This window comes from Mustela erminea, chromosome 2 (assembly GCF_009829155.1).
Source record: "Mustela erminea isolate mMusErm1 chromosome 2, mMusErm1.Pri, whole genome shotgun sequence".
Lineage (NCBI taxonomy): Eukaryota > Metazoa > Chordata > Mammalia > Carnivora > Mustelidae > Mustela > Mustela erminea.
In genome coordinates, this window is record NC_045615.1 from 118,960,292 (window position 1) to 118,977,528 (window position 17,237).

The 17,237-nt window shown below is 39.2% G+C and overlaps 1 long non-coding RNA gene across 1 annotated transcript; it reads left to right on the plus strand.

Annotated features, from left to right (window-relative positions):
- The first annotated feature begins 8,564 nt into the window (after positions 1–8,564).
- LOC116583749 lies at positions 8,565–11,409 on the plus strand. Its single transcript, XR_004282867.1, has 3 exons — positions 8,565–8,659; positions 10,070–10,203; positions 11,372–11,409. It is a non-coding gene; the product is annotated as an uncharacterized LOC116583749 (long non-coding RNA).
- The last annotated feature ends 5,828 nt before the right edge of the window (positions 11,410–17,237 follow it).

Sequence of the window (17,237 nt, forward strand, 5' to 3'; positions counted from 1 at the left end):
GTCACCTTCACGTGCCAGGCAGGAAGAAGGGCAACAGCAAGCTGGGGGTGCCTGTTGTCACTACCAGCCTTGTGAAGAGCTTTTCAGGAAGACTCCGCAGCAATTACCTTTTTTAACTCATTGGCCAGAGCTATGCCATTTGGACATCCTCAGCCAGAGAAACTGGGAAATGAGTGATTCTGCATTTTATATGCATACGTGCTGCTGCCCTCAAACACAGTTGGGGTTCCACTGATAAGAAAGAAGGATGAAGTGGAGTTTGAGCAGGAAAGGGACATGGTGAATTCTCATGTCTAACTCTTCTCTAGGCGGAGGTATGTGTGGAGGCAGGGGGGTCACTGATTACTTGCCTGACCCTGAGAGAAATATTAAAATATTTTGAGTTTCTGCCATGTACCAGAAGCCATTCTGGGTGCTGGGAATACAGCGGGAAACAAAACAGGTAAAAAACCCCCTCCCTGGGGCTTATGCTCTAGTGAGGGGTACAGCCAACAGATGAGATGTGTAGCACATTGGACAGAGGTAATGAGAAATGTCTGGGCAGTGGTGGTTGAGGGGGTGGGTCGCCGTGTTCAGGTGAGTGTTCAGGGGAGATCACCGCAAGCGAGCTGGCATTCCAGTAATGACATAGATGAGGTGAGGGATGGAGTCGTACAAGCACTTCTGAACCCGCATCTGAAACAGGGCAGTCGGGTGCAGCAGATACAAAGGCTCTGGGTTCTTTGCTGTACTTCTAAGGTTTGTTTTATGGATTCTAATATTTGTATCTTAATTTCTTTATACAGACATCAGCATGTGTGGTTTTGCTGCCTGTGAAAGGGCAACTCTGTAGGGGTGCCAGGGGCTTTCCTCCCTCTTTGGAAAAAAACAAAGTGCCTGAATGTCCATCTGGAGAAATTAAGTGCCTTTTCCCTCATCTCTCCAGCTCCTGAGTCCTGTTTTCTTACTTCTTTACTCTGGGAGACTATAAGCTGCTGTACTTTAGAAAATGGACTTCGGAGTCTTGATAGCTCTGAGTATGAGCCCGATGTTTTCTCTCTTTGATATTGGGTAAATAACTTATCCCCAGAGCCTGTTTGGCGGTGAAGTTGGGATGCAAATGCCTCCATCCTATTGTGAGAATTAGATGATGTGTGTGGAGGGCGCGCTCTCAGTGTCTCTGCCCCTGTCCCCTTCCTTGTGATCTCCAGCCCCCAGGCACATGGCGCATCTGGGGAAGGTCAAGGCTGTCCCTATGAGAAAGGACTTATTCTCCTAGCATGTGACAGCCTAGTGTCGCATTTATTTTCCTTCAGGAAGTCACACTTACCAGCCTGTCCCTGAGCCCCACCCCAAACTCTTTTGAGAGGTAGAAATGAGACTCCTAATTACCTGAATGCCAGAAAGTAGTGCTGCAGACACTGTGAAATCTTGTCATTATTAGGGGCAGTCCACTTGGGGACTCCATCCCTGCCCTCTCCCTGTGTCTCTCTTGTGCTGGCTCCTTGTCACAGAGCCTCATCTCTGGTACCATGCCCTTCTCTATGGTCATCAACCACATCCTGGCTTTCTTCCTGTGTTCTCCTCCCAGAATGTCACAACACATCTCGGCAATTGCATGGGACGTGCTCCCACACGTCCCTGATTTCCTCACCAGAAGTCCCACATAGAGATTAGCAGAGCTGCCTCACTCCCTTGTCAGCTCTGACTTCCAGGTTGTTGCAAACAGGCCCCCTTTCCCACTTCTACCTGTGCTCTCTCAAGTCCTGATGCTGCCTTCACCTCACCCAGCATGCCACCAAGCTCTCAGGTAACCCACTGCTTAGTTGGTATGAACATCTTCAACGGCTTGTCCCCGAGCCTGTGAGATTATGTATGTATACAACTCTCCCTTCCTCCTTTCTCCCCCATCAGAGGGAATGTTTGTTATTTTTCTATCCAAGAGTCATCCAGCCATTCCTGTTTCTGAATTTTGTGCTTACCTGCCTTTCTTGGGATTGACTCATTGTCTCTTCTTTACTGTATCTACTATCTCTCTTGCCATGGCATTTTTAAAAATTGTGAAACAGGCTCAAATCTTTGTTATCTTAAGAGGAAAAAAAAAAACCCATAACTCTTTCTAGCTTTCACATGTATCTTACCCAAGCATCTAGGAAGGTAGTCAATGATTATATACCTAATTTTTAAAATGGATCTATGTCAAAGATTTATTAAACAAATTAATGAAGGATTCAGGAGAATGGTAAAGCTATTTCAAAGAAAATTGAAAAGACTAGGTATATAAAGTAATGAAAAGCATGCTAAAAGTAGATTGCTAAATTACATATAAAATAAACTATAACTTCTGGGTTATAATATTTTCATTTGTATCTCTCATTTTCTTTCACGTTGAACAAAAATAACGTACATGTCTTTCCATGTTTTATGAGTTAGCATTTATCCTTACAGAGTTAAAAAAGATCCTAAATAGTAAATAAAAGTGCACAGTCCTAGAGAATCAGAATAAGTCTGGACAGGCCTGCTAGACACTGTTCAACACAACACTGAAATGACAGGCAGAAATCTCTTTGCCCACTTCCAGGTTTTGGACAATTTTTCTAACAACCATTCCTTGTGATCATAAATAACCCCTGAGGGTTATTCTGGGTCACTAATGCTAGTCTGATTTTACTTTGTTCTGATTCATTAACTCATTAACATTGGTGCAGCAAGACCTGTTAATATAGACATAAATTTCTTTGAAGTATGGTCAACAAATCCAGTGCTCTGTGGTATTAAATAATCACTGTGGCCAGGAAAATCACCTTCTGTTTGATGTCATGGAATCCAGTATTGTATTTTCAATTGGTTCTATTATTCCAGAGAAATTTTTATTGCTCTTATTTGCACTCATGTTCTGTGGCTAGAAAATCAAACCCAAGGAATTTATGTCTACCAGTTTTGCCTGGAGTGAGTACCTGCAGTCTGCTTTTACAAAGTTGATGCTTCTGGACTTAGAGTCCTGGAAATCAAGACTCCAGCTCCTGCCATATTTGGCAGTTGTCCAAGCAGTGTCCACTTAGAAGTCTGTATCTATCCCAATGTTCATAGCAGCAATGGCCATAGTCATCAAACTGTGGAAAGAACCAAGACACCCTTCAACGAACGAATGGTTAAAGAAGATATGGTCCACAGAGTCAATGGAGTATAAGAAAGGATGAATCAGAAAGGATGAATACCTAAGTTTGTATCAACCTGGATGGGACTGGAAGAGATTATGCTGAGTGAAATGAGTCAAGCAGAAAGAGTCAATTATCATATGGTTTCACTTACTTGTGGTGCATAAGGAATAACATGGAGGACATTAGGAGGTGGAGAGGAGAAGTGAGTTGAGGGAAATTGGAGGGGGAGACAAACCATGAGAGACTGTGGACTCTGAGAAACAAACTGAGGGTTTCGGAGGGGAGGAGGGTGAAAGGATGGGTGAGTCTAGTGGTGGGTGTTAATGAGGGAATGTATTGCATGGAGCACTAGGTGTGGTGCATAAACAATTTTGGAACACTGAAAAAATTTTAAGACTGTACCTATGAATCCATTATTAAGAGGTGAGAGTAACTTGTCCTTGAGGCTCTGAGGATGTGTGTCTTTGTTAAACACCTACTTTCAGCCTGTAGTTTATAACAAAGTCTTCAGGGAGCATGACAGGAAAGCCAGAAGTTGACAAGATTGTGTGGTGGTGGCTTTATTTATTTATTTATTTAATAGTCATCAACAGTATGAGAATGGAGGAGAGAAAAATCATCTGTAAAGGTGAGGTTGTGAATAACTATTTTATAAGATTTGGATCAATGTTTCCCAACTGAGGATAAGAACATATTCTAGGCAGTGAGGACATTGACTCTGGGACATTTCTGAAGTGTACAGTCTTAAAGAAAAAAATTGGCTTCTGTAAGGCTGAGCTTCTCCTTTCACTTGACAGATCTTTCCATTTTAGCTCTCAGGCAGCTCTTACCTTCATTTTTCCCCCTTGACTCAATCCTTTGCCCTTTTATCCATTGTATGTTTTCTCTGAGAAATGTCCTCTCTTTTGGTTTGGTATCAAGTGTCCTAAATTAACAAATTGTATTTTGGCAAATCTTGCCCATTCTCATCATCTGCCCCTGGACATCTTCTCTTGTATGTCTCAGAATTATTGAAAAGGGAATTCAATATGTTTAAATTGCAACTTATCAGAACTTCTAATCTGACCCTGATGGAGTAATTTAACTTCCATAAACAATGTAAAGCAATTCAGTATATATGAGGAAGTTAGTTTCAGGCATTAAAAAACAAATAATGTCAGACTGTTCTTTGAGAGAAGTGGAACCTATCAAGTGAACCACACAGCCAGCCAGCTCTCTTCCTGGGCCACTTTTTGGACTATAGTGTGGTATAATGGTGTATAGGGGCTTCTTGTGGGTTCTTGGGTGAGAGCTGGGTTGTACATATACAGGGTGAGGCTTCATTAAGACTTAAGAAAGTGTGGCTACTGATGGGCCAGCAGTTGTGCAGTGCTGTGAGACATTGAATGTTGGCCAGTCCAGAATGGAATGTGTTCAGTGAACACTGGGCATTCAGTTGAGATCTCATAAAGGCCACATCTGGGAGTAGGAAATGTACCCTAGATCAGGGGTTGGGAAGTTATGGCCATATCTGGCCTGGGCCTGTTTTTGTGTAGCCCATGAGGTAAGAATGTTTTGTTTAGCATACAAAGAAACATTGCCAGACACATGAGAAATTTCCTTGACCAGAGGTCAAGGAAACAATAACTAGTCAATTGAAGCAGACTATGATAGGATTCAGACATTGTACTTAGTAGATAGGGCCTTAAAACTGCCATTGTATATATGTTCAGAAACTAAAAGGAAAAGATGTACACAATAAGTCCACAGATGGGAGACCTCAGGGAAGAAATGGGCACTATAAAAAGGAACCAAGTTGAATTTCTAGAACTAAGTTACAATATTAGAAATGAAAAGTAACAGTAAAGTGGAAACTCAAAGAATAGGATAAGAAGCTTGAAGAGAGAGCAATAGAATTGCTCTGAGAAAAAAAAGATAAAAAGACATAAATAAGAAACAGACCCCTCAGTGGCCTATGGGAGATTGTTAGACTGTCTGTGAAGAGTCCAAGAAAGAGAAGGAGTAGGGTAGAAAAATACTTGAGGAAATAATATCTGACAATTTCCCAAGTTTGGTAGAAAAACAATTACTCATCTAAGAGCTCAGTAATCCTAAGCAAGTATAAAGAAAACTGCACTTAGACTCATCATTGTTATCCTTCTAAAAAACCAAAGATAAAGAGAAAATCTTAAAGGCAGCCAGGGGGAAAAGACCCAGTATTTACAGAGGAATAGTCATATATCTGACAGATAATTCTCACAGAAAACAATGAAGGCCAGAAGACAATGGAGCAACAGCTTTAACATTTTGGAAGAAGGGGGAAAAAAACCTGTCAATCAAGAATTCTCTATCTAGCATGAGTATCTTTCAAAAATTAGGATGAAATAAAGAGATTTTCAGATAAATAAAACCAGAAAATTTATGGCAAGCAGACCACTACAAGAAATGCTAAAGGAGTTTTTTTTAGCCTAACAAATAATGATATGGGTGGAAACTCAACATACAGAAAGTAATGAAAACTCTAGAAATGGTTAATAAACAGGAAAATATAAACTACTTTCTTTAAAAAGCACATAATGCTTTAAAGGAAAGGTAATGTTATGTTTTGGAATTGATAACACGTGAAATAAAATACATGACGCTAGTAGCACAGAGCACAAGAATGAAATTATACTTCTGAAAACACCTTACATGTCACGTGAAGTGGCTGGTTATTAACTCCATGTGGTATGTGATAAGTAAAGATGAATATTGTAATCCCTAGAGCAACCATTACAAAGAATAAGATATAGCTAAAACCTCAATGGAAGTGATAAATATTATACATGGAGTTTGATTAATTCAAATAATATATAATATATATTATACATATATAATATTATATAATATAATTATATAATAAAACAAAGAGAAATGGAGGAATAATGAAAACAAGAAAGATGGGGAAAGTAGAGAACAAATACTAAGATAACAGAATTAAACACAATCATATTAATTACTTACTGTGAATTGATTAATCTCTTTATTTAAGAGGCAGAGATCATCTGGATAAAAATGTACAGTCCAACAATAAGCTATTTATAAGCTTATTTATTTATCACCATTTATAAATGATGCAATTTAAGAGAATGTAAATATAAGCATACATGTATTTTGAACGAAAGGAAGGAAAATGATATACAATGAAATAGTAAGCATAAGAAAGCTTCTGTACCTCTATCAATTTCACACAAAGTAGACTTTAAGATGAAGGTTGTTATTACATATAAATAGGGACATATCATAATGATGAGTTAATTCACCAAGAAGTTTCAGAAACCCCAATTATGTATGCATGCACATGATAATAGAGCTTTAAAGTACATGAAGCACGGGGCAGCTGGCTGGCTCAGTCATAGGAGCATGTGACTACTGGCTTCAGGATCATGAGTTCAAGTCCCATGTTGGGTGTAGACTCACCAAAAAAAGTAATTTTATTTGCAATATTATTTTTATTCAAAAGAATTCTAATTTTTTTGAAAAAAGTAAAAAAAATAACATAATACATCTATGCATGATATATATATGTGTATATATATGTATACATGACACACACACACATATATATATATATACACACACACACACCTGCAGTACATGAAACAAAAACTCACAAAACTAAGAACTAAAAAAATCCACAATTACAATTGGTTTTAATGTCTTCTTTTCACAAGTCGGTGGAACAAAAAGACAAAAACAGATCAGTAGAAAAAGAGAAGTTGCGCCCCTTCACCTACACTCATCACTTAAGCTTCTGGTCTCTTGTACACACATTTGAGATGTCCATCCTTTACTTCTCTGTTTATCAAAAGTATGTGAAATCATCTAAATACATTTTGGAGCAAACGTCAAGGTTCTCTTTGTTCTGGGATAGTGTAGGTCTGCGATGATTTCATCAAGAGGGGAGGCACAGCACAGTCAGTACCTCGGTCCAACTCAGCTGAAGAGTGCAAATCACAGCAGTGTCCCAACCCACCAGTATTGTGCTCACTCCCTGCAAACCTGTGTTTGCTCAATAGAGACACACACAGAGCTCGCCATCGCTTTGGGGTTTTCCAGTTTGCTTGTTTTAGTCTTCTGTGATGTGACGTTGTGGCCATATGGCTGATTTTTAACTTGCTTATTGCAGTTATTTGAAAACAATACCAGAACAAAAGCTCCTGTTTTCTTTGGCAGTTTCTGCCTTGGCACTTTTTTCCTAAGCATTCTGCTCCTTCCTTTTTTTCCCCTCGTGTCTTCCATTCCCTGGTTCACAGTTCCTGGGGATTTCTCAGCTGTAACCCAGGCTAGGAGAAAGGAGTGGCCTAATGCACTCATGAGTCAGGATTACGGACACTTTTATCTGTGTGAGGAGGTGGGAAAGTAGCTAATTGCATTTGTACATGAAGACTGTGAATATATCATTAAGTTCTGTATCACAGAAGTCTATGAATTACAGAGCTGGAAAACTAAAGCTAGTGTTATGTTAGAATCCTGGCTTCCCACCTGACTGGTGCAAAACCTCATTTGATACATTTCCAAGCTCATAACAACCCTGCAGGCTCTCTCTTCCTTGCTCATTGGCTCAGTAGTCACCAATAGTATTTTTCCTTTCCTTCCAAGTGCCACACACTGGCTGCTCTTTGAGCCAGAGTTGGTCCTCAGACATGTTTTATTCAGACTGCAGAGATCATTTTCTGAAATTTCCCAAATAAAGGATCTGGAGGTCTCACAAGCAAATGCAGATTTTAGCTTTCCTTAAACTAACAAGAACAAAAAAGGAAGACCAGGCATGACTGAACCTGGGCCTGCTCACTCCTTCAGGCAGCCCTCTGAGCCCATCACTCTTCTTCCTGGTCAGCAGTCCCACAACCCTCCTCAACCTCCCCAGTATCTTAGGGTTTGAAGAAGTAAAAAGTTTGGAGAGCTCTGATTTAAGGCACGGATGTGAAGTTCAGAGCAAGTCTTCCCAAGATGTGTCATTTTGGCATATGGACTATTTTGAACTGAAGGCAACTGAGACCTGGTGAACTGAAAGAAACTTTCCCCCCTCCTTTATCTACCTAGCAGAATCTAAACTGGGGTCCTTTCCAGAGTTAGCATTATTAGCAGAGATGAATTTTGTTTGAGTGGCCCATCTGTATTGCAAGGCAAATATGTAATTATGATGCATCTTCTCTTATTGTCCCATGAATTATCCTCATCCACGCTGAAGCTCCAGAACCCCATCCCATTCTTTAGCTCAGGATGGCATCTAGACATCAGTTTACCTTTCTGCTTTGAAACTCTCATGTATGTGGGGTTCCTGTACATACAAAATATATTTGATTTTCTTCTGCCCATCTGTTTCATGCCAACTTAATTCTTAGGCCATATAGAAGAACCTTTGAAAGGTAAATAAAAACTTCTCCTCCCCAACAGTTTGACAAACCAGTTGGGAGACCTCACTCAGATGCGTACTGCTTACCGCAAGGCTGCTGCAGTAGAACAAACCTGGGACCTCTGAGAAGAGCTGGCCGGAGGTAAGAGCTCTTACCACGTCAGACTCTAGAATCCCTATCTGCAGATTACAGTGGCAGCAGATAGTGAAATTCCCTCTTTTCCTTTTTGAAGTTTTGAAAAATCAGTGGGCACAGGTTGAGAGATATTAGTTTGACTCTGAGAGACTCAAGGCTCAGCCAAAGCTCTTACATACATATCAGAAAACCAAAGGAGTTTTTCTTTCATCTCGTTCTGTTACCTGAGAGCTTGGTTTTGTGATCAGTGAAAAGATTCTCTGTGTTCTCTACCATCCAAAAGGTGCACTTGCAGAAGGACAGCTTGGAGGCCAGATCACACTGGAGTTCCAAGCAGCAGTGTCTTTGGCCATGCCTATCCTCTGGGGAGTTTGTCACAAGGGGTCCCAGTCCAGAAGGGGCCCTTGTGTTTCAACCTTCCTTGCTTTGTTAGTGCTGGAAAACTCCCATTCCTGCAGCTCTTACTTGATGTCTCAGATTAGCAGGCTTGTGACTGGTGGCATCTCTTATTGCTGTAGGAAGCTATACTACACCATCTTTACCATCTGTCCAACGGAGGCCTTGGTTTTCTTAGACTGTCCTTGAAAGTGAGCTTTCTGGATCTAGGGAGGGCTGCGTATTTTGCAGTCTCTTATGGGATGTCTATTGTGTTTTTGATTAAGCCATAAAAGGGCCTACTGGTTTGAGTCACTGTTGAGAGATCTTACTTGTCAGTGGCCACAGGCCCAATCCTTTGAATTGGCTATATTTGAGAAGAAAATAAATTTAGAGAATTATCATCCTAAATGATTTATTTGTACCTATGGAGAGACCAAATTAAAAAGAGGACACACAAAAATATAATGACTAGCCTGAGGGATGCCCATAAGATGAAAAAAACCAGAAATTAGAATAAAAATTAAATCCAAAGGAAATTCCTCTTCTCAAATCTGGCCCCATTTGCCTATTTTAGCTTCCAATTTTTCCTATAAGATTTACAGAGAACACTCTAGCCTAATATCTTAGGCATAGGGTATACGGGTTTCCCCTATAAATACTGAAAGTCAGAAAGTGAATTTTGCAGAGAACCCTGGGACAGGCCATGGAGCTTGCCTTCCTGGGCTCTGTAATCAGGCTCTGCCAGCTACAAGCCTTCCTATGCAATGTCCCTTGCAGACATATCTTAGACCCTCTCTAAAGGAATTCATGTCCCATGGACAGCAGCATAACTTTTCAGAAGATTCTACCAAATTTAGAGAAGAATTAGAATAGTGGCCATTCATAAATCCGATACCATCCCTACCCACTCCATAGAGGAAACGGATGACCAGAATTTCTGCTGCACCCTCCCCCAAATGATGAGCTGAAAATTATTGTTCAGGGACTGATAGAAAAGGAAAATAAAATTTTGTGTTGCCCTTTTCTTTCCAAATCCAGACCCATTGGTTACTGGTCTCTTCCGTCCTGGGATAGATATGGCCTTCCTGCTCATCTCACTTTGCCTACCTGGGACATGAAGGCTCTCCATTCTTTCTTCGATCTATCTTTGGGAGTGACTGGATCTTGGAAAGGTAGTATCCTTTGTGCCCTCAGTGAGGACTCCTCTTAAAAGGGGGGATATTTAATATTGCCAGAAATATTTAATATTTGTTCTGGCTGAAAATGGAGAAGAAATTTAAAAGAAAAAAAATATTTTTTTGAGTGGGCCTACAATCAAAAGTTGGCCATATTCGAAGCTAATATTTAGAGCATAATAGAAATACTTAATTTTTAAAGAAGATTTTACTTACTTATTAGAGCATGAGTGGGGGGAGCAAAGGGACAGGGAGAGAGAATCTCAAGCAGACTCCATGCTGAGTGGAGCCGGACACAGGGCTTGATCCAATGACCCTGAGATTATGACCTGAGTCAAAATCGAGAGTCAGACACTTAACCAACTGAGCTAACCAGGCACCCTGAGCATAACAGAAGTTTTAAAAGATTTATTCCAAATTAGAATAAAACTATGTACCCAGAGGGAAAGAAACACATCCCCAATTCCTTGAGGGATTAAAAATAACTGTCCTTATTTTACAAATCTTCGGAGAACTAGAAATATGGTCCTGAAAAAATTCAATGTCAATCCCCAAACCTCCCCTTTTTATCTTAAAAGGTGTACTAGTATTGTCCTTAGAAACAGTCCTTCTCAGAGACTAACTGCATACTTTCTCTGTGACTTTGTGATAAAGATTTTCTATCCCCATCTTCTCTGGGAACTAAGAGCCATTATTTGAAATGCAAACCATAGGGAGAGGTTTCTTATCAGAAGGAAAAAAACAGGAGAGAGGAAGTATTTGGAATTTGGACAAAAGAAAAATCTTCTCTACAAATATTAGGAACTGTAAGACCTCTGCATCTGCTCATGGATGTCTATATATATATGTTGTAGATGTGTGATAGTTTTCTACCTCCAGATGGTATTGCCAAAATTAATTTGTAAAGACTTCGATTTAGTTGGTTGGAAAAAGCAAGTACTCAAAAGGACTGGCTGTTTGAAAACTCTCAGAAATATGAAAACTAACCGAAAAAATTTTCAGGTTCATGTAATCTAGGATTAATCTTTGATAAATAAAAACTAATTGAAGTTTGTTGGTTTAATTAAAATAGTCATGTCTTTAGAGTTATCAGCATTAAATCTAATACTTTGATTCTACCTAGGCTTACTAAAAGTCAAATAAGCTCCTGTTAGCTCTGTTACAGACTTTGCCAGCAAGAAAGAGAACCTAAGACGATGGCTAGCTGTTATTAAATTTTTGTGACTAATCCAAGCATAATTATTAAAAACAAATGAACTTAGGATATGTAAGATAAACATTTGTAAGTGAACTTTTGGGTAGTATATTTATGTTTTATGGATGGTATGTCTACTTAATAATTCCTCAAATCTCTTTGGTAACTTCTATCCTAAATGGTTAAAATTCTTTGTATGTCTAGGTCATTCCCAAATAAGAAAAAATATTGAAACATTAATAACATTAATTGCTAAGGACATCTAAGTTTGCCAAATTTTGTCTTCTTTTATGGAGAAGATGAAGATAAATTTGGGTCTATTGGTAAATATGTTTTAAGCTTTATTGAAAGTACTGTGAGAAAGCACACATTTCTAGAAATTATGAAATGTATTCATAAATTTGCCAGTCTAAAGAATGTTGGTGTAACAGTTCATAATTACTTACTTGTTGGTTTCCACTAGAAATAAAGATTTTCAGAAGTTAAGAATTCTTTTATTCATTTTTTAAAAAGATTTTATTTATTTATTTGACAGACAGAGATCACAAGTAGGCAGAGAGGCAGGCAGAGAGAGAGAGTGGAGGAAGCAGACTCCCCACTGAGCAGAGAGCCCAATGCAGGGCTCCATCCCAGGACCCTGAGGCCATGACCCGAGCCGAAGGCAGAGGCTTTAACCCACTGAACCATCCAGGCGCCCCAGAAACTAAGAATTCTAACTAATGTTTGTTATTAAAGCTACTAGAAATAACAAGGGAAACAACCCTGTAGGGTGGAAAAGTAAGTTGCAGTTTTTTGTTCTTTTTTTTTTTTTTTTTACAAAAGGAGGTAAGGAATGGAGATACATTTTTGTTTAGGGAAACAAAAGTAATTTTATCTCATAGTTGATGGTTTCAAAATGACAAAGAGAAACAGGGATGAACCAGAGTTGTAGAAGGCTTATGAAAAAGGAGTCTTGGGAAAGGAATTTGATGTGTGATCAAACTGGGAAAGAATGAATGGGTCTGTTACAAGGGTTTTAAAAATAAGCTTTAATATCAGTAGTGTTCTTATGTAAAACCAGGAATAAATTTTCTTTATTTTAAGATTTTATTTATTTGTCAGAGAGAGAGAGCACAAGCTGGGAGAGCAGCAGGCAGAGGGAGAAGCAGGCTCCCCAGTGAGCAAGGCGCCTGATACAGGGCTGGATCCCAGGACCCTGAGATTATGACTGGAGCCAAAGGCAAATGCTTAACCTACTGAGCCACCCAGGAGTTAATTTTCTTTCACCTGTTAAAAAGACATGGTTTTCTAGAACTATTGGTCTTCTCTTGATATGATTGTAAAAGACTTTTTGCATTTTAAAGTTATCCACCTAAAAAACAAAGATTCTGTGTTTTGCTAGAATAATTTCCTGTGTTTATCAGGTTTTTGTTTATGTAAGAAAACTGAATCCTCTTAATATTAAAAGAGCTAAATTTTGCTAACAACTATGTAAGCTTATTTGCTTTTAAAATCTTTTAAGGTCACTTTGGTTTAATAGATAACTAAGTATTAACTAGGACTTATAAACCTATTTGACCAAGTGCTTTAAAATCTTTAAAAAGAAAAATTTTTTGACAAACCTCCTCAAATCTAATTCTAAATAAAGTCTTTTGACCTATAAGAAACATTTGAGATTTTTCCAGAAAGGTGCCTGAAAGGTTCCAAAGATTTTGTTAAACTAATTAGGTTTATTTGAGATATTAAATTACATGGAGAACATTGTCAAGTAAGAAATAATACCAAGCCTTCTTTATGTTGTATTTGTGTAAGTATAAGTGTTCTAGAAATTTTATAAAATTCTTGAACTTCTGATATGTCCTGGTATTTTGTCTATCACTTATAATTCAAATTATTAAAATGTATGTGTCACAGACATAACCAAATTTCCCAGTCAATTCCATTATGATGACTTCTCATCAGATCTCTAACAATGGACATTTTAAAAAAGACATTTATTTATTTATTTATTTAAGAGAGAGTGAGAGAGAGCGCAGGAGAGTGGGGTAAGAGGCAGAGGGAGAAGCAGATGTCCCACTCGTGTGGGGTTTGATCCTGGGACTCCAGGATCATGACCTGAGCTGAAGGCAGACACTTAACCAACTGAACCACCCAGGTGTCCCTAATGGTGGACATTTCTTTTTTTTTTTTTTAATTTTTTAGTTTTTATAAACATATATTTTTATCCCCAGGGGTACAGGTCTGTGAATCGCCAGGTTTACACACTTCACAGCACTCACCAAAGCACATACCCTCCCCAATGATGGTGGACATTTCTTAAAAAGTCTTTGTCGTGTACAATTATTGTTTTAACTGAGGTGCTTTTACACAGTGTCTTTGCAGACATTCTTCATCTTCAGAGAGTTTCATGGAAAGGTCTCTTGACAAACACAGCTTTCTGTTAACCTTAAGATCACAAAACTTAACTGGGTAAGTATTTCTGAATTAGTAAGAAAACTGGATTTAAACAGAACAAGAATTAAGAACACGGGACTAAATGAATTGAGGAGGGTAATTATAATTTTCACGACTCTTGTATGAAACATTGATGGTTCTCTAATGTCTAATGTTCCAGATTTAAGGAAACTTCTCTTCAGTTGTCTATGACTTAGACAACTGGTGAAATATACCTTTGTAAGCAAATATGAAACATTTATCTTTTTCTCCTACCCAATCCCTCCGGAATTCAAAAACTCTCAGTGAGTATTCTTATTTTCATGGCGGTATAGTTATTTCAGTAAGTTCAATAGTTCAATAAGAATCTGTTTTTCTTGTAACAAGGCATAATTAGAAATATTGTTTATATTACCAAGGCTTTGACTGGAATGTCATATTTCATATTTGAGAGACACGTAAACTCTTTCCCATCCAGAGTCTGGCAGACCAGAGAACTTTACTCAAAAAAAGACCAGAGAACTTTATTTGTTTTTAAATATTTTATTTATGTATTTGAGAAAAGAGGAAGAGAAGCAGACAGAGCACAGAGAGAGAAGCAGACTCCCCACTGAGCAGGGAGCCCCTTGCAGGACTCGATCCCAGGATCCCAAGATCATGGCCTGAGCCGAAGGCAGATGCTTAACCGACTGAGGTCCCGGTGCCCCAAGACCAGGGAGCTTTAAAGAACTAAGGTCAACTCTATCGAGCAATAGATCTCCTTAGAGAAGCAGCCTGGTACCTTCTTAATAGGGTTCCCGGCAGCCTACATAAGGAAGGGTCAGGAATCTCAGGATATTTTGGGTCACTCAGAAGAGGAATTCACCCAAAATATAGGTTATTGCTGGTGGCAATCTGATGGCAACTCCTTGGCTTGGCTTTCCTGGCCCCAAAAGGCCTTTAAAAGTTCAATCTCAAATTCTTTATGAGAAATGGTAACAAATCAGATTCAAAGGAGCCTGTAGGATTTAATCACTCTTCTTGTGGCACTTCTAGAATCAGGCCAAGTTTGTTGAAACACAGCTTAATTTACAAACAAATTAGTCTTCCCTTGGCTATCTTTTTGGAGAGAAAAATTATGTTTTAGTCACACTTTTGTGGGTTCTAGTTCTTACGAACTTTCCTCGAGAATTTGTCTTCTACCTACAACCAGGACTGGATCCTGAATTCTGGTTGCTTCAAATACCTTGACTACATGACTCTCCAAGCTAATGTTTCCCATTTTCTCCCATATTTCTGATTGGGAATCACTGAGAGCAAGGCTGTCCTTTTTCCTTAAGCTGTGTAAGCTAAATCTGGACAACTTGAATAGAAACTTCAGAGAAGTCGCCCCGACAGTCCGTCTCTTTACACAGTCTTTGTGCCTATTGCTGTCTCGGCCCCTCTGAAGGTTCACCAGATACTCACACTGCAAACCATGACTCACTACTGTCTACCCTCACTCTGTCTGAAGGCACTTCAAGCCTCGTGTCTAGAAATCTTCTTGTCAGCAGTATCCAGAACTTAGACACTGGGTTTAGAATTTGTTCCAACTATTGACCTTTGTTTTTCATTAGTTTCCCTAAAAATGCCGCTTATTAATGACCTGGTTGCCATCATGACATAGACTTAACTTTGGGAGCCTATCTGAAAGACCCCCTCCTGAAATGAGACAGCTCTTCATCTGAACTGACTTCTACTTGGGACCAGATCTTTGAGAAATGGAGCAATCCACCACCGTAGTTTCTGGATCGTGAAATCTCTTTCAACCTTCAAAGGCAGGACAGAAGGGGTTCAGCGTACGTGTTCCCAAAATGTGCCACCTTGGCAAGTGACAATGCATGAGCTGAAGGCAATTAAGACCCCATAGGTCAAAGAGAAGCTGTGCCCCTCCCTTAACTACCTACCTAGAAGAGTCTAAATTGGGTGTCTTTTCCAGAATGAAAGTTATTAGCGGAGATAAATTGTATTTGAGCGACCCATCTATATGGCAGGACAAATATGTAATTATGAAGCATCTTCTCTTCTTATTGTCCCGTGAATTATTCTCTTCCACTTTGAAGCTCCAGACCCCGATCCCATGGCATATATCTATTATTTTACCTTTCTGTCCTTGAAGGTCTCCTGTGTGTAGGGTTCTGATACATGCAATATTAAATTTGATTTTCTCCTGTTACTCTGTCTCATGTCAATTTAATTGTTAGACCAGTTGGAAGAACTTACAAAGGACAAACATTTTTCCTCCTCCACGTAAGAATAGTAGGGATCTCATTATTTAGCAAGCCAAGTCTTCTTTTCCTATCATTATCAGATAGACCCGCAAAACCCTTTATTTTGTTTATTTTACAGGCCTGGGTGGGGGGGGTGGGGAAATCAATCAGAAAAATAAAAAGGCTGCAGCTTCTCATAGTTTCCTCTAGATGGCAGTATTGTACAGGTATTACCGTAGCTCATTCTTGAAGCCTTCAACATGTGAGTTATATAATTTTTCAGGGGGAATAATTCCTGTTTCTAAATTTATTACAGTATTTTTTCAATGATGTGAAATTTATCAGGAAGCAGGTAGAGTCCAGAAGCTGCATTATTTTAAAAGAACAAAACGAACATCCTTTTTTTTTTTCCCCGCCCCCCTTCCCAGAGCTTCCTGATTTAATTATTTGAAACAGAACATATTGCAACGGATAATTGTTACGATTATGCGGCTGTTCATTTCGAGTTTGTGTGTGCACATGCATTCAGTGGCCACATCTGCAGTGCGTGCCAGAAAAATAGCCCTGTCCCTGTATACTTTGAAATAGCAAATGTTTCCCATTTGGAGCAATTTCTTTATTTTGTTTTGTGGATAATGAGTGTTACCCACAAATGTGGGAGGCAAGGAAGCAGAAAAGGGTCTGTACTATAAGGGGATGCTCTTAGAGATGCACGTACACATAAGTAGACAAATGTGAGCTGTGCGCTGGCCTCATACATAAACAAGGCAAGTGCTGTGAAGGAGAAGTTGTGTGTGTTAATTAGATTAATGGTTGGAGAACAAATCCATTTCCAAGCAGCTAATTAAATATTTCATTTTGAGTTATTTTGTGTAATTTGCTTTGGTATGTGGCAGATCAGTATGAAGCATTCAGTTTTACCTTCAGGCACAACCCACTAATATTTCATTGACTTAATTCCTTGGTTTGGGTGCTTTGGGTTTTGAAAGTGCTACCTTTTTAGTCCTGGTTAATCCACTTGACAGCCGAGTCTGAGACAGGGACTCTGCATTTCCCTCTCCTACAATCTTGGTCTGGCATCTTGGACCAAGGTAATAGGATGGAAGCTTCCTTGTTATCACCTTGATTAGGTCCTAAAATGTTAGGTTTCGAGCAACTCCATGAGGACCCCTGTCGCCCAGGGTTCAAGGGGTACA